Consider the following 26920-nt stretch of genomic DNA (forward strand, 5'->3'; position numbering starts at 1 on the left):
ATAATGTGGAGCTCCGGGTTTATGAAGTCTCTCTGCCAACTTCATAGCTGCTACGCAATGCAAGGTAAACAACAGTGAGAACACAAGCAACAACCGTGTCTCCTAGAAATTATGATTCTATACAACTAAAATGCAACAGCAAATTCAATTTGTAGGAAATTGATTCTGTGAGACATTAAAAAAGTTTAATGATTCTGTGGGAATCAAAAGTGGATATATATATATATATATATATATATATATATATATATATATATATACATATATACATATATCCATAGGCACAGGCAGTGTTGCCAACTTAGCCCCACAGTGACTTTTTTTTTTTCAGGTGTAAGACGTGCACCTGGTGACACGCCTTGCACCTTTTTGAACAAACCTTAGCTACTTTCCAGAGAAGAGAGTTGCCACCTTTGCCCCGCCAGGGCGAGGTCGGGCATTCCCTCTGCAGGTACACCTCTCTCTGTGTCTCATTCAGTTGACCGCAGGGCAGCTGACAGACGTGGACGGGCTTCTAACTTTCTCGCTGAGTCATCACTTTATTAATCACAGCATGGCCATTGTTCTTTAACTTGTCAGACGACGTCATTTTTATGTAATTAGGATTTTGGAAATGACTTGGAAGTGACCTCTGGTTTTGACACAGCCCTGTAATACTCCACCGTAGCGCCTCACATTGACCATCAAGTCAAAGTTGAAAACTATTATTGCGTATAATCACGTGACTATTACATCACCTGGACGACAACCGTATTTAACAGCTGATTGGACAAGAGCAATATTTGAATGGAGGGAACGCAAACGGCAGGAGGACAGGTGAGTGAACACGGTGCGTGCACCTTTTTTGTCATCCACTGCTTTGCTCTCTTTAATGGTGGACAGTGGAGATGAAATTTATAAGTAATCAATAAATAAACAAACCGAACCGGGGAGCGGAACCTGAGTGGAGAACGTGGGTTTGAGTATGGATCGGTGTGTGCGCTGTACCTGTACACACCGATGGGCTTACGCTTTCAGAAGCGTGTTCGACCAATTACTGAACAATAAACGGTTTAGTGTGTTAGAAAACACTGGAGGAGAAAGATTAGATTCTGTGGGAAAGGCACGATTAACAGTAGCACTGTACACTGTGTGTGTAGGTGCACATGTATCAGTGTGACTCAGTAGCAGGCCACTGCTGGAAATAAGAATCTGCCTCACTAAAGCTTTCTCGTAATTGCCACCCATGAAAAATCTGCCTTATTCATGAACTGTATTTTTGGACGGGATGTCCTTTTAAGAGTCTCTGTGATTGTGTCTCTGCGCTTTTTAACCAGGTGCCCAATTACGCGCGAAGCTTCGCTGCCCGGGCTCCCCCCTCCCAGCCAGCGCTCAGTGGTTCGCTCCAGTCGGAGCTCTGCTGTTGTTCATCACCGCCCCACTGGCCGCCGCACAGTCGGAGCCTCAGCCCGGTTACCCAGCGCACACTCAGCCTCACTGCCTGCGCACTGCCCGCTCTTCTCCTCTCGCTTCTGCCTCTTCGAGCGTTTTTGCCTCCTGCGTTGGTAGGTCAATTTTCTTTTCCTCTTTTCTTCTCCTCCTTCTTTCTTTCTTGCTGGTTTGGTTTCCCCTTTTTATTTTGATTTTTTTTTTGCCATGAATTCCAGCGGCTGGTTGGATTTCTGTCTGTTGTCCTGCGAGTCTTTACCGGAGCTTTTATCTGCTGTTTTATCTGCTCGACCAAAATCTTTATCAATATCTACTGTTTCTGTCCGAGGGAAACCCATCTTCTGGCGTTTCTTGTGTTCATTTACGGTTTCTTTGGTTTATTTTTGTAATATTTTCTGGCTTCTTTTTTCTTTTCATTTTTGAGAAATAGGACATGTCTTTTCTTTCTATGATCTTGCGAGATTTATTTTGATTTTCGTGCGTTTTATTCGTCTGTTTTCCCTCTTTTGTCTTAATTGTGCAGTTTGATTTTTTTCCTGCTTTTTATAAAAGCCAAAGGGGATTTAAATTTCTCTTAAACTTGAATGTTACGCATGCAGCATGCCAGAACGCAAGGAGGATGGTGATGGGGATGATGATGATGAGGAGGATGATGATGATAGTGGGCAGCTGTTGCACGGACAGCAGATCTTCATCCACGGAACTGCTCCTGTTGGGACTGTTTTTGGCCTGAACCGTGATCTCAGTAGTGAATCTCGGTCACTGTCGGTGTGAATGTGCGTTTACGACCTCTCACACAGACACACTCACACTTCAGCAGCCCCGTTTCACTGTCGCTCCTCGCGAAGCAGACCAGGAGGAGCTGACAGGTCGGGTTAGTGACTCTGTCATGTCCTGTTCTGCATCTCTGATGTGTAATATCATCAGACTGGTTGTTGCTCCTTGGTTCCAGAGATCTGAACCTCACTGCATGCTGGGAGTATTTTCATGACACGACTTGCTCTTGTAAACCCTCAGTCTGAACTTGGCTGTTTCAGGATTTGTTTTGGCATTTGCATGTAGTAGACTGGAACTGAGACTCAGAGGGAAAGTCAGATTTATTTCTTTAGCTGCGGAACCCCATTGATCGAGATTAAATGAAAAGTATCCAGGATTCCCCCCCCAAAGTTTTTACTGATGGAAAATTCTGTGAGGTTGAGTGTGCACATGCTTATTATGGAGAACTAATGCTCCAACCAAATGACCATGTAGGCTGCTTGTCTCTACCCTGGGATACAACCCATAGGTGCATGCCAGTGGCAGCCATACAGGACCTTCATTGTCATGTTAACAATAAACACGTGGTCAAGATTGTGGAACTGTCATGGATGAAACATGGCGATCGGTTTCACATGGGAAATGAAAAGTGTTGGCGTGTGTGAAAGTTCAGTGTTTTGTCGCCCATTCATCTGCCCTAGCTTCCTCCGAACATGGGCTCTGTCACTTTATACTGTGTCACCTGATTTCCTCCTTTGCTCACATCATAATTACAACGGTGGTGAGAGGTTGTCATGGAACTATGAGTCCTCACAACCTGCTTGCACAGATGACCCATGGGATGGCTTTAATACAGGAGGACAGTCTCAATGGGAAATAACTTTCTTAATTTACATTTAGCTTTTGTCCACAGTGCTGTTTGCAGATGACTGAAGTGTGAGATGTGTTGGCTTCCAGTTGCAATTGTAGAAATGTGCTTCTGAGTATGAAGACAAAGTGGAAACTGAGCAACAGAAAACATAGGATGTGACTGAATTTATCTACACTCCTGGGAGGAAAATCCACCTCCTCCACACCAAAAAAAATAAACCAAACTGAATTTAAAGTGACAGGGTAGGCTGCATGAATGTACCACAAATTTTCCATTTTCCACAAATGCATTACATTTTTGTCACATGAGAAATAAAGGTTGTCAGAAGTAAAGGCAGCATGTAGGAAAAATGCAAAAAATAAAAAAGCGATCACAATGCAGTTTCCTCAAAAACATGAATGAAAACAGTGGATGCACACTTTTCTGCCTCACCATGTCTGTTTGTGTGTAAGTGTTTAATGTGCACAGTGTGAAACGCACTCTGTGGTGTGGAGCTGATGTGCAGTGAGATGCAGCTACAGGCAGGACTGTGAGGCTCAGGGGAAGACGAGAGCGTGCTGGATAAGATCAGTGAGGCTGCTGCTGTGGTTTGTTTGTTACTTGAGTCTGTGAAGGTGTTTAGTCTTTATCATTCTCAAACGACACATATAAAGTAGATTTATGGTCCCGGTCTGTTTGTTAATGACTGTGCGGATCAGGATCCTCGTGCCTGTTGCTGATGAGAAGTGTGTGCTGTGCTTACAAGTAGATGTGACTTTTATTTTGTCTGTAGTGGAACAAAGGTCAGTTATAAAATAGGGTTCAGTTGCAGATGTTTCCAGGCCAATTATTTGGAAAACACATAATTAAAACTTTTAATTTTCCATGCTTTAGTCCCACATATCCGACGCCGCTTAAGGCTCCTCTAATTAATATTTTCAGTAGTACAGGCCTTGCACAGTAGTTTTCAATTACTGTGGGTGATTAGACCCCTGCTCAGGTTGAAGATGCGTGGAGCTATGCTGAGAATTATGGTGTAACCAGACAGAATTTTGCTCTCCATTTATTTCAGTGGGTACTGACAACAAAGCCACCATGTCAACTCAAAAGGTGATGATACTCTACAGTTTGTTTCCGCATATGGCCATCTGTTGTAAGGAGAAACAGTTGAATCTCCAATATAAAACTTTACCTTGGTGCAATACATTTTTATTATTTATTTATATTTGCTAGACAGGGCTGTGTTTTTCTTTAGAGTCCTCTATGATGACAGCAGCACTGTCTTCCCAGTTGTTCCATTGAAATGAAAGAGTAGGCTGCACCCCCCCCCCTACCCCCCCGCCCCACAGTGCCAGTGTCTCTGTGAACGGCCTCGATGGTGGTTGAAAAATTCCCACGCATACAGGCGTGTGTAAACTTTGGTAGGTAGCACAGGTAGTACAAGCAGACACACAGCTGAGCGAGTGTAATAAAACCTGTCAGAGTGAGAGCTACAGCACAGTGGAAATGAGATGCAACGTTCTGTTCACGTGGCACGTTCCTCATTCTACTGCTGCATGTGATCAGGCAGCCGTATTGATAGAGAAGAGGAAAATGAAAACAAGGATAAATAAATAATGACTCAGATTTAAACTTGGTCGTGTTAATTATTCAGCGCCTCTGTGCGGGATAATGAATAGATGCTGCTGCACTTTGACTCGTTGTGTAGAAACCCATTAGTGTTTGTGCTCTGCAGGACTGTGTGTTATTTAGTTTGGCTAAAAAACACCAGGCCATGAGGCGATGTTGTTTAACATGTAGACACTTCAGTTGTAGAAAAAAAATAAATAAATATTGATTTTTTGTTGAATATTTATAATTTTCTACAAAGGCTGATTTTTGTTGCAGCACACATTCGGATTGGGATAAAGATCATGAAGTTCATTCATTCAAGTAACTCTTAATCTTAAATAAACGCCCATGTTTAATAATTAATGGTGTAAACAGACATTTCAGTTTGGATTTTGTCTCATGTTTGTGCTTCATGTAAAAGGTCGCGTAATTCAGGAAGAATAGCAGGTTCCACTCTTGCTGTCAGTCGGCTGCGCGTGTCCGTTTTGGAGTACATCAAGTCATTTAGGCATCCACATGTAGCACATTGTTTGTGTGTGATTATTTGTGAGTGTGGCGACACAGGAGGTGTGTCAGTCTGTTTTATTGTTTGTCTGTTTACATTTACCTTGTAGCTCGGTGTGTCCATGATTCAGTTCACAGTTTCTACCAGTCTCTGTGGCTGTGAAGCTGGAGGGTAAATTCAGTTTTGGTTCAGCTGACTTCTCTTTCTCTCTAGTGCAGGTTGCATTGCTCCAAATGTCCCTCTCAGGAGGGGATCATGTAATGGAAGCATGAATTGTAAAGCAGTCCTTTGTAAGAGCGAGATTGGCCTTTTTCCTTCATTTTGCCTTCTTATTCTCTGTGGCGGTGGTGGTAATTTCCTTGTGGAGTAACAATACAGAATGAATAATGAGGAAAACACCGGGTGGTCTCTAGTGAAGAAAAATAAAAAAAAAGCGTTGTCTTTTGTTGCATGTGCACCTGTTTGTAATAAATAAATAGAAATTACAATTTACATTATAATATATAATTGTACATTGTTTCCTGATAATGGTGAGTTGACAGGGATTTGACTGTTAATCCAGGGCCCGTGTTCATACCATGTTATACCATACTGACGTGTGCACGTACATCCATTGACGGTTTACAACAACCCAGGGGGTCGTAAGGTAATACACAGTGGGATAATTTGCTGGAGCTTCAACAGTGCACAGGGCTCCTGTTCTGAACACATTTAGCACAAAGGAACACTCTGAAATCTGCCCCTGAATTTTTACTTGTCATTCACTCTGGTAACAGTTTAATTACAGAACTGTAGTAGTTTTTCATGTTTGTCGCTCATGGCATTGTTTTCATGAATTTTGAAAATGCACATATAGTTTCCGTCAGAATTAAAACATGTTGAAAAACCCTTCTCTAGTTCACCATGTTTTTTTTTTTTTTAACTCCTCAGTGTTGTGTTTATGGACTGTACATAAGAAAATCATAAATGACCTCAAACACGACCCTGATGAAGGAAAGATGGCTGAACATATTTCAAGAAAAAACCTTCGACCAGGGCTGTGTTTCATCATCTCACTGGTACCTGAAACTGCACATTTCACAGCTGAGCTTTTTGAATGCAGACCTATTTTTGGTCAGAAAAGTGAACTGTTAGAGGGAATCTGCAGGAGTAAATGGAGTTGATGATATCAGCAGAGCGATAGTAAAAACTGCAAAAATGTAATTGGATGTTTCTTGTCAAGTGATAGCCAGGCAGCTCCTATGCTGTGCCTGAACTAAGTCAATTCTCAATTTGATGCTTAATGTTGTGGTGAAATGTTTTTCATTCAACATCTTTAATGGGAAAAAAATTGCCTGGATTTCATGCACTGGGTCCAAGAGCTTCTTGGAGAAAGATTTGGATTTTTTGGCATTTTTCATGGCCAAGTATCTTTTTTTTTCTAAGTCTTTCTTCTAAGTCCTTAAAAGTCCTCTGTTGTTAAGGTTTTTTTTATTTGATTTTGATTAAGACAAGAAACAAGGGTAGAAAGAGAAGGGTGACATTCAACAACGTCAATCTCTGGACCATGTGGTTTCGTGGTATTCGCCTTGATGAGCTGTTTAAACACAGCCTTTATGTTCTTACAGTGCTATGGTAACAGTTTAGGCACAAAAACAACCTGGTTATGTTTAGGTAAAGATCACGGTTTAACATGTAAACATGTACTTTTGGGGCTTTTGTTGAAAATACTGATGCTATCTCACAACCGCTAGATGTCGTTTAACAATGAAACGCAGCTGTGGGCTGTAATAAGCTGCTTGCACCAATGACCTGTGGGGTCATTTTTTTCTTTTTTTACTTTTATGAGTAAATAGTCTCTCCAATTATATTTCAGTTTATAAATTCATATAATAAAGGGGAAAAATGCACCAGACTGTGCAGATATTAAAATCTGTGCATTTCATTTGGGTTATTTATCACTTGGAAACAAATCACAGCCATTTCAACACAAATCCTTTGTTACAGCGTTTCACTTAAATGGTCTATATTACGGTTTCCCCTCCATTCATTAAGCTGTGGGCTCTGACAGCTGGAAAATTGCCCCAATAGCTTGAAAAATGTAAAAACAACAGAAACTAATTTTCTGGCCTCGCTGGGGGGAAAAAGGCAAAAAAAAAAAAAAAAAAAAAATTAGATCTATTGTGCAGTTACACCACAGTTGCCCATGTGTCCTGAACTTATCCAAATAGAAGCCATTTTAAACCTTTAACATTCCCCACATTAGAGCCAGGAAGACAATCAGCATGCCAGAACCAAAACTATGCAAAAATCTCTGCAGGAAAAACTGAATATCAAATAGAAAAAAAATTAAAGACTGCACGAAATAATACATGTAGGTTCTGAGTCTGGGGGTCATTGTTTCAAAGATATTACGACTACAAATAATTTAAAAGCGATTACAAATACATGAAACAACATAGTCGACAGCGCAGACTGACATGCTTAATCTCTGTTTTGCTGATTTTCCCACAAGGTTTTCAGCCACTCGAGGCGATTTGAGAACACAGTGGAGAATACAAAGACAGAGTTCATCAATATTTCTGATTGTAAAGACAGTCAGTGGCTTCACTGAGGCCTGAGCAATTTTTATTAATGCAGAAGGAGGAGTTTGTGTCCAGGACAAGAGCTCCAATTTGGGAGGAAAGGGTAGTTCTAGAAAGTGCAGCACATAATCAAAATGAACTGAAGTACTGTCTAAAGCAGCAGCCAAATGCCTGTGACTGCTAGGTAGATGAATTTTGATAACTTAAATGCAGAAAAATAGTTACACGGCACCAACAAAACAACACGACAGAAGGGGAAAAATGATCTAACACTGTGTGAATTCTGGGTTTTTTTTTTTTACCTGGTGTATTTCTCATAAATGTGGCTATTGCAGGTCTGTATGTGACATCTCAGCAGTGTTCATTAGGTCAGCCAGCAAGTTGTGCCAGATGTAGGTATTTGTAAGTTAGCACAGTAACTGTTCCCAGTGGCTTCAATCTGTGTTTGTTTTTTTTTTTCAGACTCAGAGAAAAGACACTGAAATGATTCATGTAAAAATCACTTTTAATCGGAGAGCTGTAGGAGGCTCGTGCTGACTGTCCTGATTTCCCCAAATCTCCACAACAGAGGCGGAAGGTTTAAAGTTGGCACAACTCACAGAACCACAGTAGCCACATTAATGGGAAATGCAGCCAGGTAGAAAATACTTTTATATAATACATTATCCTTTATTTTTCTTTCGTGCTGTTACATCAAGCTTTTTCATCACGAGTCTGTCGAGTCTTGAGCTGGTGAAGTTTCCTGCTAGCAGGAAGCTTTGTTCCAAAATGTGTCTAACATCAGACTGGCTTTTTATTTGTCAAATTAACAAGTAAAATTTAATGTGCATTTAGGCATTGAATATACAGGAAGAAGACCTTTCTCCTGGTCACAATATTGACAGGAAGATGTGTGATTTGGGTGAACTGACCCTTGAATAAACTCTCATTCCACGTGTTTATGAGATTTACCTTGTCTGCATTTTCCACTGTTGATTAATAACTTCCACTGCAGCAACAAGACTTTGAGCCATTAGGTTTTCCCACATGTATGAGGGCAAAGTTGCAAGTGGAGCGGAAGGTTTACTGGAAATTTGGGGCGAGGGGAGCATCACAAAGCAGGGACACTGCGCTTCATGGGCAGAGCTTTAACCCCTGGGCCACCAGTGGGGCCCAGTGTGAAACCAGCAGTAACAGATTTTTTCAGCCGAAGCTCGTGACCTCAATTGAAGTGAAGGTTATGTTGAAATAAAATGTGACATAGAGTTTCTTGACTTCATGATGTAAAATAAAAATTGTGCCTGTGTTACAAGGAAATGAGTGATCATGATTTCTCTCTGCTGCTTTTTATGTTCGTGTAGAGACAATAACCTCCTGTGGTATAACACACACACACACACACACACACACACACACACACAATGCAGTAAATGCAGTACCGTACCACACCCAGAGTGAACCACAATCTCACTGCTCCAAGGAAATCAAGCACTAACGCACACAGAGAGTGAAGCCAGCAGCCAGATGAACATCACTTGAGAGCAGATTGGGGTTAACAATGACTCACACACTCGCACACACATGCTCAGTGTTCTCTTGCCCAGAGAGACTGACACTTACACATAGACAAGGAACACGCACATACTTAGCTAATGGGTATAACTAGTGCAGATAATGGAAGTGTGGCACGCAAACTTGTCTTTCTGTCTGTGAGTTTGTGCGGCACACGTTTTACTGATTAGTAAAGGTGGGTAAAATATATCATGTCTGATGAATTATAATAACCAGACAACAGTGTATGATTTTAGTCTGCCCTAATTAAATTATATTGATTGGTTACAATCCTGTAAATCCAGTACTGCCGTAAAGCGGCCCTGCACGTTGACAACACAGTCACAGATACTAAAATGTGAGATACCTAGTAATGGTATTCAGGAGTCTATACCGGTGGGCAAAGTTTTGTCATTTCATTGTGTAGGCGATAGTTCTCATCTGTTTAATGTTGAAAAGCGCAATGGCTGTACAATATCTTTGCATAAACAAAACACAGTCTTAATATGTGGGGAAAAAAATGAAAACAGGAATCATCTGATCAGAGAGTAAGTTTCTGATTCTCTGTGCTACACACACATTTTGGTCAGTACCAAAAAGGTTGTGAGGTTTGGTGCCCGGCCGGAGCGGTTTGTTTGTTTACTGACAAAATAGAAGACTAGTTGAGAAAGTGCAAAATGTACTGCTGTACTGTTACTTTTGCTTGTTGGAGTTTGGGAATGCAGTTGGCTACTTGCTGTTTTCTACATCACATCCTTAGTGTTTAGATGGAGATCCACTGGTTTCTGTTTTCGTCAGCACACTTTGAAAATCAGCTCAATACTCGTCCGAGATGAAGAAATGTTGTCATGTACGCTGTCATCTTATTGTTACGTGATAATTAAGTTGCATGGACTGTTCTGAACACAGTCTCTGGTGGTGGCGCATTTAAAGGCAATCCGACGCTGGATGCTTGACTGCCAACTACCTGACAACAAAACAGAACAATGCCGGAAACGACCATGTTCCCTTTTAACAATGCTGTCTTTTTTTTGTTTGCTTGTTTGTGTCTCCTGTGTTTCGTTTCTTGACAACGGAGCTCATGAATATGCTTTAGCGCAGCCGCTTGACTGACTGACTGACTGATGTTCTTGGCTGACTGGTTGTTTACTGACTAGTCAACTGACTTGTCAGCTGTCTCTCTTCCATTCCCTCCTCCCTCTGCTCTATTCTTGATCTCTTTCTGGCTTTGGCAAAATGTTCAACTTCACTCTCATTAATGCTTTGCTCCACTCACAGCTCTCTCTCTCTCTCTTTCTCTCTCTCTCTGTCTCTCTCTGACATTTAGAAACCCAGCCACCTCCCTGATTCAGCAGAAACATGGAAACAGATGGAAACCTCTCCTCTCCCTCCTCTCTCCATCTGCTTTCTCTTTCTTCATCCCCCTCTCTGCCTCTCTCTTCTTTCTCTTTGTACCGCTCTCTACTGTACTGTCTCATTTGTAATTCATTTCACTTAATGTTGCTGTCAGTTCATTTTAAATTCTGGCTTTGTTAGTGAGACAGACACATTCAGCTGAAGAAAGATCTTAGAGTCTTTTCAAACCTATAGTGAGTTGCAGTGTTTTTCCCCTTGGTTCGGTTTTTTGTTTGCACCGAAGAAAATTCAAGTGAAACCGTGTGAGAGCGTTCACTTTTAGATTTGGTGAGGGCAGTAGTAAGAAAGTAAACACAGGTAGAAGATTCTGTGTTAGTGTGTGCATGAGTCTCAAAGCATTTTCCCATAGACTATGATTTATTCATTTTATTTTATTTAACCTTTATGGAAACAGCTGACTCCCATTGAGATTACAAGCTCTGTTTTTCAAGGGAGCCCTGGCCAAGATAGCAGCAATATGCTTTTCCAAACAACAGCACTCAGTCGTTTTAATATAAAACAACAACAAATCACAGAGCAGCTAAGGAAGGAAGCACTTACAAACTCCAACAGAAGCCCCAAAATAAAAAAAAAAATAAAATAAAATGTTTGTGCACAGGTCACGTTGAATTACTAACAAGATCACTTATTACTCTACATTACACTGTTTGCCATAGACACTGGTCTGACATTTAAGTTTTGTAAACATATTTTTGTTGTGTAAATATCTGTCAGTGTGTAGATTGATTGCAAAAAAAAAAAAAAAAAAAAAAATAGAGCCTCAGAATCTGCATATCACCTTATTAATAGTAAGAAATGTCTAGTTCTGAAGGCCAAGCTGCACAGCTGTATGAATATGATTGGGCCTTAACTGGCTGATACCAATCAGCTGATATAAATGAGGTTCAACATAGTAAAAATAATGTTAAACATATACAGAATGATGAATTGCAAACTCTCTAAACTGTGTTCATATATTCTTACAGTATTTTACATCTGTCATTTTATACTTGAAAACATTTATTTTATTGTGACTCACTAAACGGGACAAAAGTCAATGTTTTTTCTAACTTATAGAGAGAATTAAAAAAAAAACATGGAAGCGAGTGATCCAGGAATGCAGATGAAGGAGGGGGAGATAAAAGGAGAAAAGAGAATTATTAGAAAGGCAAAAAGAAGAGGGAGAAAGTGAGGGAAAGAAGGCAAGAAGAGGTAACAGGATATGCTAGGCTAGTAAAAGGAGAAGAGAGAGAAGACGAGATCAAAGGAGGGAATGAGAAAAAGAAGAGAGGGAGAAAGTGAAAACTAGACGAGAGGATTGGAGAGAAAAGAGGAGGAACTTATGAAAGCAGGGGAGAAGGGGAGGAGAAAAGGTGTAAGAGGAGTGCAGAGGAGGAGAGCTTGTAGGGATTTGTGTGTGTGCATGTCTAATGACTGATAAAGTGAGGCTGGCCTTGAATTATAGATGCAGCCGAGGTGAAATTTTCATGAAAATGTTACTAAGCCATTCAAAGATTAGTCAAACAACCTCACACGTAACCTGGAAGATGGGGGGATGAATGAAGGAGGGGTGCTGAGAAAAGAGAAGAGGAAGGAGAGGTAGTGTGAGGAAATTAAGGGACAGAGAAGAGTTGAGGGGATGCGAAAGAAGGAAAGAGGGATAATAGAAAGCAAGGAAGAAAGGAAGGGCTATGGAAGAGATGAATCAGTAAAAAGAAAATGATGTAGAGAGAGAGAAAAAGAAGTGATGCAATGAATAACAGAATGTAGAGAGGAAGAAAAATGGAAAAGGTGGAAAGGAGGGAGGGAGGTAAAAATGGAGGAACATAAAGATAGGAAGGAGTGGAGGAGGTGGAGATCAGGAGGGGATGAGTGAGGGAGTAGAGAGGAAAAGATGGATGGAAAGAAAGAAAGAAAGACGGAAGAATGGAAGAATGTAGACAGGAAAAGTTATAGAGATGAAAAAAGAGGTAGGAGAGGACAACAGGAAGGAGAGAAGTTAGGAGGGAGGAGATGGCTGTCAAGCTGGTACAAAATCAATAAATGATCACGTGAGTTTACAGTTTACTGTACGTCCGCCTGCGAAGGTCTGCTGCACGCTGCTCATAGCCGGCTCTGCAAACATGTTAGCATGCTAATATTCGCCCGTTAGTTTTAAACACAAAGTACAGCCAAGGCTGAACTGTAGTTTTTTTTAGATATTTGGTTAAAAGTTTGACCTGATAATTGCGCTCGATGAGACGTGAAGGGATCACTAAAGACATTAAAATTCTCCCCTCAGGATGAATTTTAATGTGAATATCTGTAAAAAATTTCATGGCATGTCATCCAGCAGCTGTACTCCGGCGGTCATGTTTTTATATTTTGAGCAAAAGTTTGTTAAAGTAAATTTTTATCCTTTTGTTCACAGCTTTGGCTTTTTTTTAAGCAACGTTACGCAACAATTTTAACCAACAAAAAGGGCTTATCAAGCTTCAGCTTCAAAGTCATTTTGATGGCACACTGACTCTACTCCGCTCCACGAACGCTTGTTCTTGCACTATGCAACTTGGGTCTCGCTCGAGGTGGAATCAAACGGGATCCGAGATGAAGAGAAAGAGGGAAAGATGGAGAGCCAGAGAGAGTTGGAAGTAGTGTTAACGAGAGTGTTCAAGAGCGTGTGGAAGAGGAAATGACCTGATTGGTTCAGACTCACTTCCCAGCAGCTCTGTTAGTCTGCAGAGCAGAGGACACACATGTTCAGCTTCATTACCCGTTCTGTTTTGACCTTCTGCTGTTAAACTGATAATCAGGTAATTAATATGACCCTCGTTTCAAACACACACATACAAAGAAAACTGGCCACCAGTACACATGGGTATCGGCTCTGTGTGTTTGCATGTAGTGTAGACCAGTGTAGAACCAGGAATAAATGGCCTTAGCTCTGTGAGTGTGAGTGTGTGTGTGTGTGTGTGTGTGTGTGTGTGTGTGTGTGTGTGTGTGTGTGTGTGTGTGTGTGTGTGTGTGTGTGTGTGTGTGTGTGTGTGTGGTCTAATTACACTCCCCAGGCATTATAGGTTATTTGCATTAATAACACCATCACTGGCTAATTTCCATTTAACAACACTGTTTACAGTCATTATCTGTTTAGCGCTGACTGTTGTTGTGTTGTTTGGTTAATTAGCTGCAAACTCTGCTGTTTCACATCACTTAACCCACCCAAAATCATAATGAAAATTTAAATAAAATGTATTTGTTATTAGAATAAAACGTTTCTAAAACAGCAACGTGTAGTGAAATTATAAAAATCATAAAATGTCTTGTCTGACCAGCTGAAAAGGTGATAAATTCATTTACTGCCGCAGTCAAGGTGTAAATGGCATTCAGGAAATGGGACGTGATTTCATACAAAATACCATATTTGGGGCATTTAGCTGCAGCCCACACTGTGAGAATGGAACAAGGCAAAGAGCTTCGCTTTTCTACTGATATTTTACAGTTACACGCTGACTATCACGTATCACACAGAAGCACAGGTTTCATGTTTTAAAGAAAATAAGAAAAATAAACACATAGCCTCTCTCACTTTTATCTTAATGTTTTGCTCGCTGGGCATAAAATTAGACTCTGCAGGTATAATCACACAGTTTGGAGTTTTGGTGTAACAAACAATTTAAGAGAATTAAAATGTACTTTTTGTACTGAACAGAGACGTGCTTCTAATAACAACTTTACTTAACCAGAAAAATGCCTCATTAAATAACATTTTTATATATATTTAATATATTCTAAAAGTCCCACATGTGTAACCGTTATTTCCACTGTGTCATTGTTCATAACTGCTGCCTGATGTTTGCAGTGAGATTTTCTCCATGAATATTTTCCATTAATACTGATGGTGAGTGTGCAGGGAATTTGCGCACTGTTTAACATGAGTGACACCGACCACCACCAAGCGTCCCGCCCACACAGTTTGACTGACAGCTGATCCCGGGGAAGTGCAGTGCATAAGGAATCCGGTAAAAACTCCATTTCTAGATTTTCCTCTGACCTTTTAACCAACACTGGCTCATTAATAGAAAAGCGAGGTGTGGTTGTAAATGATGATAATTATCAACCAGCCTCATCATTTGCGGTTATTTCAGTGACTGTCTGTGTGCTTCTCCACTTGGCTGCATTAGTGATGCATCTTATCCCATAAAGCATTGCCCTGTTGATACCCGCGGCTTGGCTGCTGCCAAATGCTTTGGCTCCCATTTCCTCCATCTATCATCCATCCATTCATCCTGAAACATATTCCTCTCATCCACCCACCACCCACCATCAGTCTCTGGAGCCCCTCCAAGTTTATCTGCACCTTTCAATCTGTCAGGTTGGTCACACTGTCAGGGCTGTCTTTGTATCGTCTATGCATCTGTCTGCCTGAAACATTTCATCCATCTGCAGGAACCTCTAAGTGATGTTTACTTGTGGTGTGTCACATGACCACCTTTAGTGTACCCCCTTTTTACATTTGCAGCCTCACTCATCAATCTTGAGAGTTTGTGAGTGAAGGTGTCTCCTGAAGGAGAGATTCTGTTGTTACCCCTTGTCTCTGGCTTTCTCTGTGTTTATATGGGGACATTCCTGCATAGTATGATATCAAAATGCCAAAAACAATTCTGTGTTCTCAGGTCAAATCCACATTACAAGTCATGTTGAAGCCATGTTGTTTGTACAGTGACACAAACTGGTTTTGATTTAATTGCTCAAGAGCACCCGTGCGGTGGTCACTGGCTTTACTTCACTTCAGTGGTAACATCCAGGTGAATGCTACTGGTCTCTCAGTCTGCACAAAGGAGAATAAATGGATTCTCATCAAGATAAACAGACACCTCAGGGAGTGGACTCTCATACATTCCTCACAGAAAAAAGAAAAGATAACTGAAATTGTTTTTTTCTTTTTTCTTTTTTTCTAATTTTGAGAAAGATTGCTTTCTTAGTCCCCAAAGTGGAAATTTGCTGGTCAGCAAAACACATGATACGTCAACACTTCAATAAATAGATTCCCTCTCTCTCTCTATATATATATATATATATATATATATATATATATATATATATATATATATATATATATATATATATATATATATATATATATTTTTTTTTTTTTTTTTTTTTTTTTTTTTTTCCCTTTCTGAATGAATAATCTTTTTTTCCCTAAGGAGGCTGAGAGAACCACCATCCACCAAAGTATTTTATTAGCTGTTTTGATAGATACAGTGATGGGGCAGCAAAGCAGGGAAGAGTGAAAAGATAGAGATGCAGAGGTTTCTGCAGTTCACTGGAGACTTATAGTCCATCATGATGTTTTGTGGTGTGGAAGAGTCATTGATTAGATGTGCTAACAAATAAGATAGGTGGACAGGGGATTGGATGAATAAATCACCAAATTAAATGACGTTTACTGCCATTTAAAGACATTTTTTGGTGTGATTCATCAACTCACTTTAAAAGGTTTTCCAGTTAACAACAGCTGCAAGACACAACAGTTTTAATTGGTCTGTGGCAAAGATAGGAAGGACAGTGATGTGATCGGGTTAGTTTTCCATTATCATTAAGCCTCTTGCTGCTGAGAGAGAGGAGTAAATGAGTAAATTAATTAAGGGAGTAAAGGAGGGAAGGGAGGTTAAGGAAAGAAGGAAAAGATATGAGGAAGGAGGGGAAAAGGAACAGGGGAGGGCACAGTGAGGGAAATACTTTTCAATCATGGTGAACTGGCTTGGATCAAATGTGATTTCATGAATGAAGTGAAGGAAGGGAAGGAGAGAGGGAGGGAAAACAAGCGCCTGAGTGTAGATCAGATGTAACTAACAGTATCTCGCAGTTTATCGTCAACGCCTGAACACTGAAAATTCATTATGCATTATTTGGCTATATTCTTTCCTTGAGTACAAGACTCAAATTATGTGTGAACAGAAATACATTATTGGACAAACTGTTTTGATCCCACACAGGGAAAGTGTTGGCAGCAAAAGGAAAATACAAAAACAAATGTATGGACAAGTAATAGAAAAAATAAACCATACATTTGAGACAACAATCAACAGCGACGTTAAGTAGCCGGGGGGCTTAAACTTATCACATGATCTTCATCAGCGGATGGAGTTTGCCCATTTGGCACGGTATTACATTCGAATTTCAGTTTTCAAGTTTACGTTCTTCATATCCATGTTGGTTGAAAAGCTGAGTTTATTCTTGACTCTGAAAACAACAGTTTCGAAAATAGTCTCACCAAAAGGTCCATTTAGTAGGAGCATGGAGCTTTCATATCACACGAATCAGAATCTGATCTTTGCACCAACTGCTTTTAAGTGAACACCACTGAGAGGTCCTGAAAAGACTTAGAAAAAAATCTGGCAGACACTTTGTTTGAAGCACACTGGGGCCTTGAGATTTGATAAACTCCTTCCAACCATAAAATCTGTTACAGCAGCCCACGGCCGCTGACTCAGACTGGAGACTAATTTATGGTTGGTTGCTCCACAGTCTCAACAACTGTCAAGTCTTAACATATGACGCATCTCACTGCAAACTTTGGTGACAAAGTAGAAATGGAGTGATCACATAATTACCCTCTGAGCTCCTACAGACTGCTGTTGCTTAATCATGGATGCGTTATATAAATGATACTGTTGAAAATAAAAGTTAGGGTGTTACAGTATATGCAGATGTATTGAAATATATATGTGTAGGGCTTGATAATTACATTAGGAACTTTGCAAGCTTGCAGGGCCGGGTTTTACTTTATCTGAACTTGTAGAGCTAGAAGATCTGACTGCTGAAGGAACTGTTTATCATACTATCTGCTTCGTAAGTGGGCATTTGAATACACGGCATGTTGTTTTCAGCACTGCGTTCTGTGCACGCCTCGTCACCCCTCCACTCTCATGCGCACCTCTTGTTTCAGCGTGTTCTGATTTACAAATTAAGCACCAGATGAAGGAAAAGAGGAGGCTAAATAAGATGAAGAAATGGCGAAGTGAAGAAGAAAAGGATGCTCTGAATTACTCCGATCAGATTAAGTTTGACTTCCTTGAGTACACATCTGCCCCAACACATTAGTGTATGTGTGTGTACATGCGTCATGTTAATCTATAACTGATTACACCATGAGGCACTGAGCTATTAATTTGAGCCTTGCCTGTGCTGCATTTTGGCTGCTATGATTTATACATTTTATTAGTCTGTGTTGAAAGAAAGAAAGAAAGAAAGAAAGGAGCGGGAAGGGTTCAGTGACTAAAAGAGGGAAGCAAAAAAGGAAGGACACAAGGAATGAAAGGAGTAAAGTCCTCAGATTGAATTAGCTCATCTTAGCTGCACTTTGTTGACCAAAAGTGGAAATGTGATTCGGCCTGTGTGTGTTTGATGTGTGCATTTGCGGCCACCATGCCTCATGCATATCTTTGCTGCGCCCCGAAGCGCTGAGTTATAGTTTAATCTGGTCCTGCAGCCTCCTGCATTGAAAACAGCCTCACAAATCACAGTCCACATCCAGATGTCAGCTCACCTCCGCACACACAGGGAGAATGGTCATGTAGGATCAGGGTTTATGCGACTATGTGACAGAATGTGTGTTAATGTGGACCTGAGCATGTGCTTAGAATAATGTGACAGTTCAGTCAAGCTCAAACAATCAGCGGCCACTTATTTTCCCCATTTTAACACAGAAGCACGGCTCAGAAACGGGTTTCACATCCATGAACTTACTGAATATTTGCAGGCATGTGATGTGATCTCTTTGAATGTGGAATTTCCTGTTGTCGTTTCTTTTCAACACACCTGCGATTGTGTGGTTAGGATTTCCACAGCCACCAACACACCATGTGTGGTTTTTTTTTTTTAGGGGGGGGATTGTTGTGTTTGTTGTGTTTTTGTGGTCATATTCAGAGCAGCATTATCAATGTGTCAAAAATTACAGCTTCCTCATTCACTGAGCCCATGTTTGCACAGCAGTTGTTCCAACAAAGAGAGAGAGAGGGGGAAAAAAATGTTTTCCAACAAAAAATTGAACCGGGCACTATTTGCCCAATCAAAAACATGCAAGGTCACGTTCTTTATTCTTGAATAGTTTTTTCGTCTGATAAACCTTAAGCTGCAGTTGTGCTCCATCTTCTCCTTCATGCCTATAGGAACATATCCTTACATGTTGTTGTTGGTCGGTCTAACTTTGGCCTCTTGATATAATTAGATAGTGTCCCTCTTATCCATACTTAACACCATTTTCATGGCCACTTTTCTCTCACTATGTTTCATGGATGTAGCATAGATGTAATGTGCCCATTCTGTCGACCAATCACAAAGCTGTGATTGGTTGACTGTGTCTACAGTTGAGAAAAAAAAATGAGCCCATCGTCTGTGCAAACAGCTTTGACCCACAGTTCTGTTTTATTGTTAGGCGACCTGTGTAGTAATTATGGCTCAAGCAAACAAAGTTAGGTGATGCAGTATATGGAGCTTCCAAACTCCAGGTTAGGAAGTTGGGGTGGTTGGATGGGTCAACAAAACCTGGACTTTCACACAGGAGACCACTGCTTGTTTCCAGTCAGAATTCAATGATCAGCGTTGTTTCTTTTATCGCTTCCACAATCTTAAAAGTGTGTTTGTTATTGTTACCGTACCATAAGGCTGAAAGAAAAGCATATTCAACAGTATCATGACTGTTACACTTTGGCTGTAAGAAGCACTGAAGGTAATGGACTTTGGAATTTTAGTCTTGTTTGCTCACAGCCATTGAACTCAAATGTTTAATACTGAATGACATTTGCTCCAATATGTGTGATGTGTCAGTTTGTGTGAAATAATGTGGAGCAATATGAATATAAATTGGGTTCAAAGCATCTAAGAATGTGTACAAAAGGCTTCAGCTGCTCAAGGCAAGAACATCCTGTGAACATCCTCTAACCCCAAAAGCCATAAACAGACACACAAATGAGCAAAGTGGGTTTGGAATAATTATATTCGCACGAGTGTGATACTTTATTTTTCTGCTTGTGTAATTTTGTACATTTGTTATTTTTTTCCAAATACAACCACCCTCATTTTCATACATTTGAATCTGTGCTGCTTTTGTGAGTGCGGGTCTTTTCCACCTACAGCAAATGAGTTCATGTTTCATGCTGAGCTCTGTATGCGAATACATTTGTGTTTCAGTAGTTTGAAGGTTAGAACAGACTCCAATCATGTAACACCAAAAACATAAATAGCTATAGAAAATATGTATTTTTAGTGTTTATCTCAAAAACAGAAATGCGTGATTGCAGAGCAGAATCGCTTATGAAAACACAGTAAGTAGCTCTATCTGGAGAATGAGATATGGCATTTTCACATGTATGATTTTGTATACATAAAAAAAAATATCTTTTGAAAATACATGACAACTCTGTGATTTAAGGTGTCAAATCCTGTATTTTCTACTTCCCGTCTCTGCTTCTTTTATGTTTTTTTCAGCCCTGAGCATCATTCAGTGTGTGTGCATATGTGTTTTTCTTTTTGTGTGCATGCATCTGGCAGTGGCCTCTCAGCTGTGCTGCAACCTCTTCTTTTAAATATTGTGCAGGAGCTGCTCAGTTGTCATGTAGCACAAAAGTTCTGTCTGTCACAGCCGATGTCTCCAGCCATTCCTCACACTTTCTGGCTCAAAGGAGAACAATATTTTATTTTCCATCTTGTCCCTCTTTGTCAAGGCAGCCGCAGCTGCATTCTGTATTCTGAAACTGAAGAAAAAAAAAATGTCCTGAGTGTTTATCTCCTGTCCTGACAAAAGCAGATTGTATTTCATTCAAAAGCATTTACTGGCTACCTTTTACTTGATATGGAACCTAAATCCTTGTTGTGACATTTCAATTTAAAATACACGAAAAATGGTTTAGGCTGTCAGCCTGTGTGGCTCACAGCAACAGTCTATACACCTAAGCAGTTGTGCTTTGATTACAACAGTGCTGTAGCATTCTGGGAAGTGAGGATGAGGCTGTCAAAATTAAGAAAAATACATTCAAAGGACACTCTCCTTTAAACTTTGAAGCTCTTACTGCATGAATAGTTGATATGGCATCATCATAATCCCTTCATTAGGGACACAAAAGGCCAGAACAACCTGGAGTTTTACTGATGCTCTTAATGAAATACCAAAAATACATAGTTTTACTGTTTATAGGTCTGAAGAATAAGATGCGTGATATTCTAGATTTTTCTTACCATCAATAAATCCCATTAAAACCCCAAACCAACAGTGTATTAGTTCATCTCAACACTTCCTGACTTCTTACCCTGTCTGTGACACTCAGTCCCAAACCTGCTCTGAGCTGGTAATTTGAAAATGACAGTGATTGAATGACTCATGATGTAGAGGCAATGACTTTGTTATTAAGAAACCAGATATACGCAGTCATATAATCTTTCCTGTAACTCATACAAAAACCCACAGAATTACCATATTCAACACTCAGTTCATATTCATGAAGGTCTCTGGTCTTGCTTTGAGCACAGTTTCCACACTTCACAACACTCCAGGATCGCTCTGCTAGCCTTCACCCCCACAGCACTTCATAAAGGGATTAAATACACAAGTGCTTGGCTCATGCTGAAAGGTCAAACTGAGGCACTAATGCTCAGTTTGTTGGTTTTTTGATATATGAAGTGTGCATGCAGGCAAAAGGTTCTCTGTCCCCTTCACAAAATATACTCAATGTCCAGGTCAATCAGGCCACGGTCTGATCCCTTATTGATTTTTATAGTAAAGATCTACTACCAGTTCTGATGGAGGTGAAAGGGAGCAGACAGGTTCAAGGAACATTTTACATTCTTGACAAGTGAACTGGGTTTTTGCCATATGGACCTTGAGCCATTATAGCATCAAAAAGATATAAATATATATAAATCTTATTAACTTGGAAACAAAGACAAGAATTATTCTCTCAGAGGCACAGGACTGGGTTTCAGCAGGTCCTGCTGCCCGCCGAAGAGAATAGCACAAATCTACAGGAAGTGACATGGTCAAAATGTCGAAGGTCACTCAACAAAAATACTATTAACAAATTATAGGCTTTCCAGAAGTACACACAGAAGCCATTACAAATGAGGAAAATAGTGATAAAAAAGTGAACAGCACTGGAACATTGGTATGAACCTATTGCATGAATACACTGGTTATAATTAAATGAGGATGGATTCGACTGAAAGGTCAAACCAGGGAGCTTAAGGTTTTATTTAATTCAAGTCATGTTAAATTTGGTTTTAATGTGCTTTGTGTATGTGTGAGATTGTGTATTTGATATTACTGCTGCTTGTGACTGAAGGAACAGCACATCCTTTGTTACTCAGATCAAGGGTTTGTGTTCAGTCTTACAGGTGTAAGTGAGTAAGTTGGGGTTAGGGGCTTCTTCTGCTTCTTGCCAAACAAGTGTTTTTTGTACTAGATTTCCAAATATTTGTAGACTATTTAACATAAACTGCCAAGCAAAAGCAGAGTTTTGATGTGGTAAAATCCCAGAACAAAAAAAAAAAAAAGGACACCCACCTTGAATGTTTAATTATACGGTGTCTGAACTCTTGGCCTTACTTGCAGTACTGCTTTGAACACAGCTCTAAAAGCGAAATGTTCAAATGTCATGTCAGTGTAATGGTAATCATAGACTTGAAAGACTTAGATCTGGACATCTTGGTTTGCAGTTTAACTTTGAGTTGCCCTGCAGGACTTGATTTACCATGACTGACCTGAGACTTGACTTGGATTTGTCTGGAATGAGTTGAGGTTTAACAGTGTTCCACCGTTATGGAGACACAGGATTCATAGCAGTTGATTTCAATAATCAAAATCTCTGTAGACTGCTGTTTTTCCTGAACGTACTGTGATATGAAGGCTATTGTCTGCTGTCCTTGTTGCCTCTGTAGGTTGTGTCATGTAGCTCAGTAACTCTCCTCACCTCTCTGTCATCAAGAATAATTCCACCACATTCGATGGAGGTCAGAGCAACTCTGATTATGCAAATGTGCAGAGATACAACCTGTTGTTGAGCTATGAATAATGAATATACATCAAAGTGGGGGTCATAATAATGGTGTGAATAGTATTAATATGGATCGCTCAATCATATGTATGAGGTTATTGAATTTAATCCACTGAGTAATGTGTTTAGGCAGTGAAAGACTTCTCATGGAAATGAGAAAGCTTTGACCTTTCTGGATGCATCTGATTACTGTCGGCTTCACTTTATCAAAAGTGTGTGTCTGTCTGTGTGTGTGTGTGTGTAGGGTTGGAAAAAGGCATAAGTTTGGTTTTGAATGTTGGGGGCATACAGTTAGGTCAGAGGTTATAAAACCAGGAAAAAAAATACTAAAGTAAATAATCTGTGTCATTAATGCACCAATGAAATTAATCATTAATAAACTTCATGTTGTATTTATATTTTTAACCACAAAAAATCTGACTTCAAAACTGAAATATAATTTTGGTTCACAGGCTCTGTCCCTTACTGTCTTATCTTTGATGAGAGAATATTAAAAGAACTTATTGTTACATGTAAAGTCACGAGTTCCAACTCAAATATTTCACGAGTTGTTATCTCAGTGTGCCGCTTGACAGTGAGAGGACAGTGTTTACAAACATTTCAGTCAAAAGTCCTTTTAAATATGGACCTTTAAAGCTGCAATAACTGATTTTTGGCCACATGGAAGCAACAGAAAAAAACGGAAACGATACTGACAAATGACTGACTGACAAACAACACCATTCATTTGGAGACATGCCCAATGTTCACTTTCCTCTTTGCTCTGATTTGGTCACCACCATCGTTCTGGTGACATCATTCAGAACAACTTGACACTGAGATCAGCAGCAGAATAGCAGAGTATCCATCAGGATGCTAAACATTAGCAACGTCTTTAACGGCTCTTTCAGACATAAAACGTGGGAGGTGTTCATCCTTCCAGTAGCGATCCATAGACTGGGATAGTCTGTGACATGGAGCACTTAAAGCTGTTCTGAAGGCTCATCGTGGGACAACACCACACTAACTCACTTCATGTTGATTTCTCCTGTCATCTTTCACTAATCCATGTCTGTGTATAAACTCCATGATCTCCCTTTTATTAGTTAGCAAGATTAAAGCTTTGAATATGCTCAAGTGTCCCTGGTGTTCGATGTTGATCAAAGTAACTGCACACAAAAACACCTTTCTATGAAAAACATTTTTATGAGAGTGAGGGTAAAGTGTCAGAGCCTCAGTGATAATGGTTCTGCGATCATACGATCAGATCAAGAACTAAGCACAGAGGTTGAAACACGGATTTACTCAACTTTTAAACTTTTGAGAGCCTCTCTGCGGTTACATGTCACGGTCCCTGCTTGTATCAAATAATTTCTGACTAATCAGTTGAACTTTTGCAGTTTAAAATTTCCCTTTTTAATGAGGGACCTCTTAACAAGGTTCCTTAACGAGCAGTTTCTGCCGTAGCATTGTCAGTGCCGGTCTGTTGACTTTGCAGGCTGTCGCCCTCACACTGCTGCTGACAGCTCGTCTCTGCCTGGGTGTTGCTCAGATGTCAGCAGAGGGGAGCTCAGCTTGGAGCAGGAAGATTTTCCTGCTGTCGCATCATATTAAACTGCAGAGTCGATGTCACCTGAGGAGACATTTAGAAAGGCACTGTTTGGATTCATTACATTAGCATTGGTACATATTAGAGTGATTTTAATCCATCTGTTGGAATTAAAACTCTTGTATTTGGATTTATACTAAATGTAATGCTGTACATTCAGTTCATTTTTTTTGTAACTGTCGTTTTCCCACCTGTCTTTTCTCAGAGTGCTTCCTTTGGGTTGCCGTTGTGGCTGTTTAGAGCCAAAGACACTGTATGTGGTATTGAGCTATAAACATTGGCTTGGCTGCAAAAGGAGCATCAGCGTAACGGTTGCACGCTATGTCGCACAGCAACTGAAAAACATAGGTTTATAATCACTTTCATTCATAATATGACAGATCCATGCCTTGTTTTCTTCTCTGCGAAATGATGACACGTAAGAGCGCGACGAGGCCAAAGAGAACAAATTAAGAAAAGCTGCCATTCGTTCACATCACGCTTTGATGGGAGCTGGGAGATGAATATCTTTGTGTTGTAACTGAAATTGAAAAGGCCTTCTTTGATTTCACGAGGGGGAAGTTTGGTCCTTCCAAGAAAATTCCGTCGCAAGGACTCAAAGATCTTGGTCCAGATGTGAAGAAGAGCTTCTGTAAAAGTAAAAGCTTTTTCTAAGAACTCGACGGCAATCAAGGGCGGAGATTATTAATTTAAAGCGATTTAGAAATTATAGTTTCGTGAATTAAATATAGACCTGCATGTCTTTGTCTGTCCAGCTGTCCTGTCCATCTGAAGTGGTCGTAGAGGAAACTGTATCCAGCCACTCAGTATTTATGTGTGTGTGTTGCCAGGAAACACTCTGACATGATTGAATGCCCAGTGATTTACACACACACACACACACACACACACACACACACACACACACACACACACACACACACACACAGGGTTAACTATATACAGTAATGGGAGGATAATTACACAGGTAGCTTTCATCTTTCATGTATATATGTATTTCTATTGTGTGTGTGTGTGTGTGTGTGGATCCCTTTGATAACAAAGGCAAGACTGTCAGTACCAGCATTTGATAAAGTGAAAGGGAGAGCAACAGAGATAAGTGTTTGTGTGTTTGTGTGTGTGTGTGTGCGCGTGTGCGTGTGTGTGCGTGTGTGTGTGTGTGTGTTTGATTTATACCAACAACTATTCAACCACCTGGCAAACTGTCATTGTCCTCTCCTGTTTCCTCTCCCCTCTGCTGTCCTGCCTCCTCTTATTCAGAGCTCTGGGCTGGAGGCAGGATTCAATTTAAACTTGCTAACGCAGTCGGGGACATTTGGTTTGCAAACAGGGTTTGCAGTGGCACAAATATAAAAATACAAATTAAAAACACAAGCATTGTAACAACACACAGCAGTGATGAGAGCTGACAGTGAGGCACCAGCTGGGTGAGATGAAATGAAATGTTTTTATATCTTCTGCACATTGTGCATATAGCTGCAAACATTTACATTTATATATCCTGAAATTACAATTAAATCTTACTCAATTGTGTTATTATACATTTAATTTTAATTAATTTTCAGTATTTTTTTAATTCCTTGTTTCATTGCTTCATTGTCTCAGAATGTAATCATGGGTATTTTTCATAACCTTATAAACCCTTGATTATTTTCAGACTGTTCAGTCTTAGATTTTTACATAATGCAATGCTGAAATAACAACTTGGCAGTTGCACTGATTTAACCGCTCCCCATTTGCTGTATTTATATTCTGCTTCTCTTTGTTGTGTCCTGTTATTACCGATCACTGGTGCTGGAAACAGTGGAGATTATTCTGTTAAAGCAGAGTAAACGGGTCCTGTCTACCATCCCAGATGTATTGGGTTTGAAACAGTGATGTTACTGGTGATTTTTCTTGGATTCCAAGTCTCTTTTTATTGCCTGTGCACAAATGGACCTAACACAACCATTTCTTTTTCATTTTTTTACTTCTTTACTTTTGTTTTTTTGTTTTTTTACTTACCTTGTCCTTCAGTGAACTGACAGCAGATCAAAGGCTTATTGAAATAAAATAAAGTTCCATAAAAACATAAAGTGTATTCACTCTGTGGTTAGTCTCCAACAATTGTAAAGACAAGGGGAAATAAACAGCAGTGACCGATGTGTACGTCAGCGTAGCGATTAGCGTTAGCATCTTTTTTTGTGTGTGCGTTCATTTTCGTGGTACTTGTGGTGGTGTCGCTCTGGTTTCTGTAGATGGCTCTTTGTTCTCAGTCTTCGTGGTTACTGCTGTGCATTTCTGACTACGTTCTCCTTTGTTCTGTCACAGGTTCTTTGTCTTTGTTTTTCAGTTTTACTGGGTCTTTGTCATGTACACACTGATTTTATCTACAGAACCTAGACACTGACTCTCTTTTTCACGCACATACTCATATGCTCACACCTTATTAGTGCCTTGTTCACCTGCAACACCCACACACACGCATCAATACACTCACATTTCCTTTTCTCTTTTTTTTATTTCCCTTCCTTCACCTTTTCACCTCATTGCTATACCCAGAATCCATCACTTACAGGTCAAAAGGTCACATGCTGCCCACACGTCTCTCGCCTTCACCTCTAGGGAAAAAAGGTGTCATTTCAGCACTGAAGAGAACCGAGCTGGACATTAGGAACATTAAGT

The 26920-nt window shown here is 40.1% G+C and overlaps 1 protein-coding gene across 1 annotated transcript in view; it reads left to right on the forward strand.

Moving 5' to 3' along the window:
* The first annotated feature begins 802 nt into the window (after positions 1–802).
* The window catches only part of raly (RALY heterogeneous nuclear ribonucleoprotein), an 83592-nt gene continuing 57474 nt past the window's right edge, over positions 803–26920 (forward strand). Inside the window, exons 1-2 of the mRNA XM_041034443.1 lie at positions 803–816; positions 1317–1544. The gene's annotated coding sequence lies outside the window, so the exon portion shown is untranslated. The remainder of the gene's footprint in view (positions 817–1316; positions 1545–26920) is intronic.

Source organism: Toxotes jaculatrix, chromosome 3 (genome assembly GCF_017976425.1).
Source record: "Toxotes jaculatrix isolate fToxJac2 chromosome 3, fToxJac2.pri, whole genome shotgun sequence".
Taxonomy (NCBI): Eukaryota; Metazoa; Chordata; class Actinopteri; family Toxotidae; genus Toxotes; species Toxotes jaculatrix.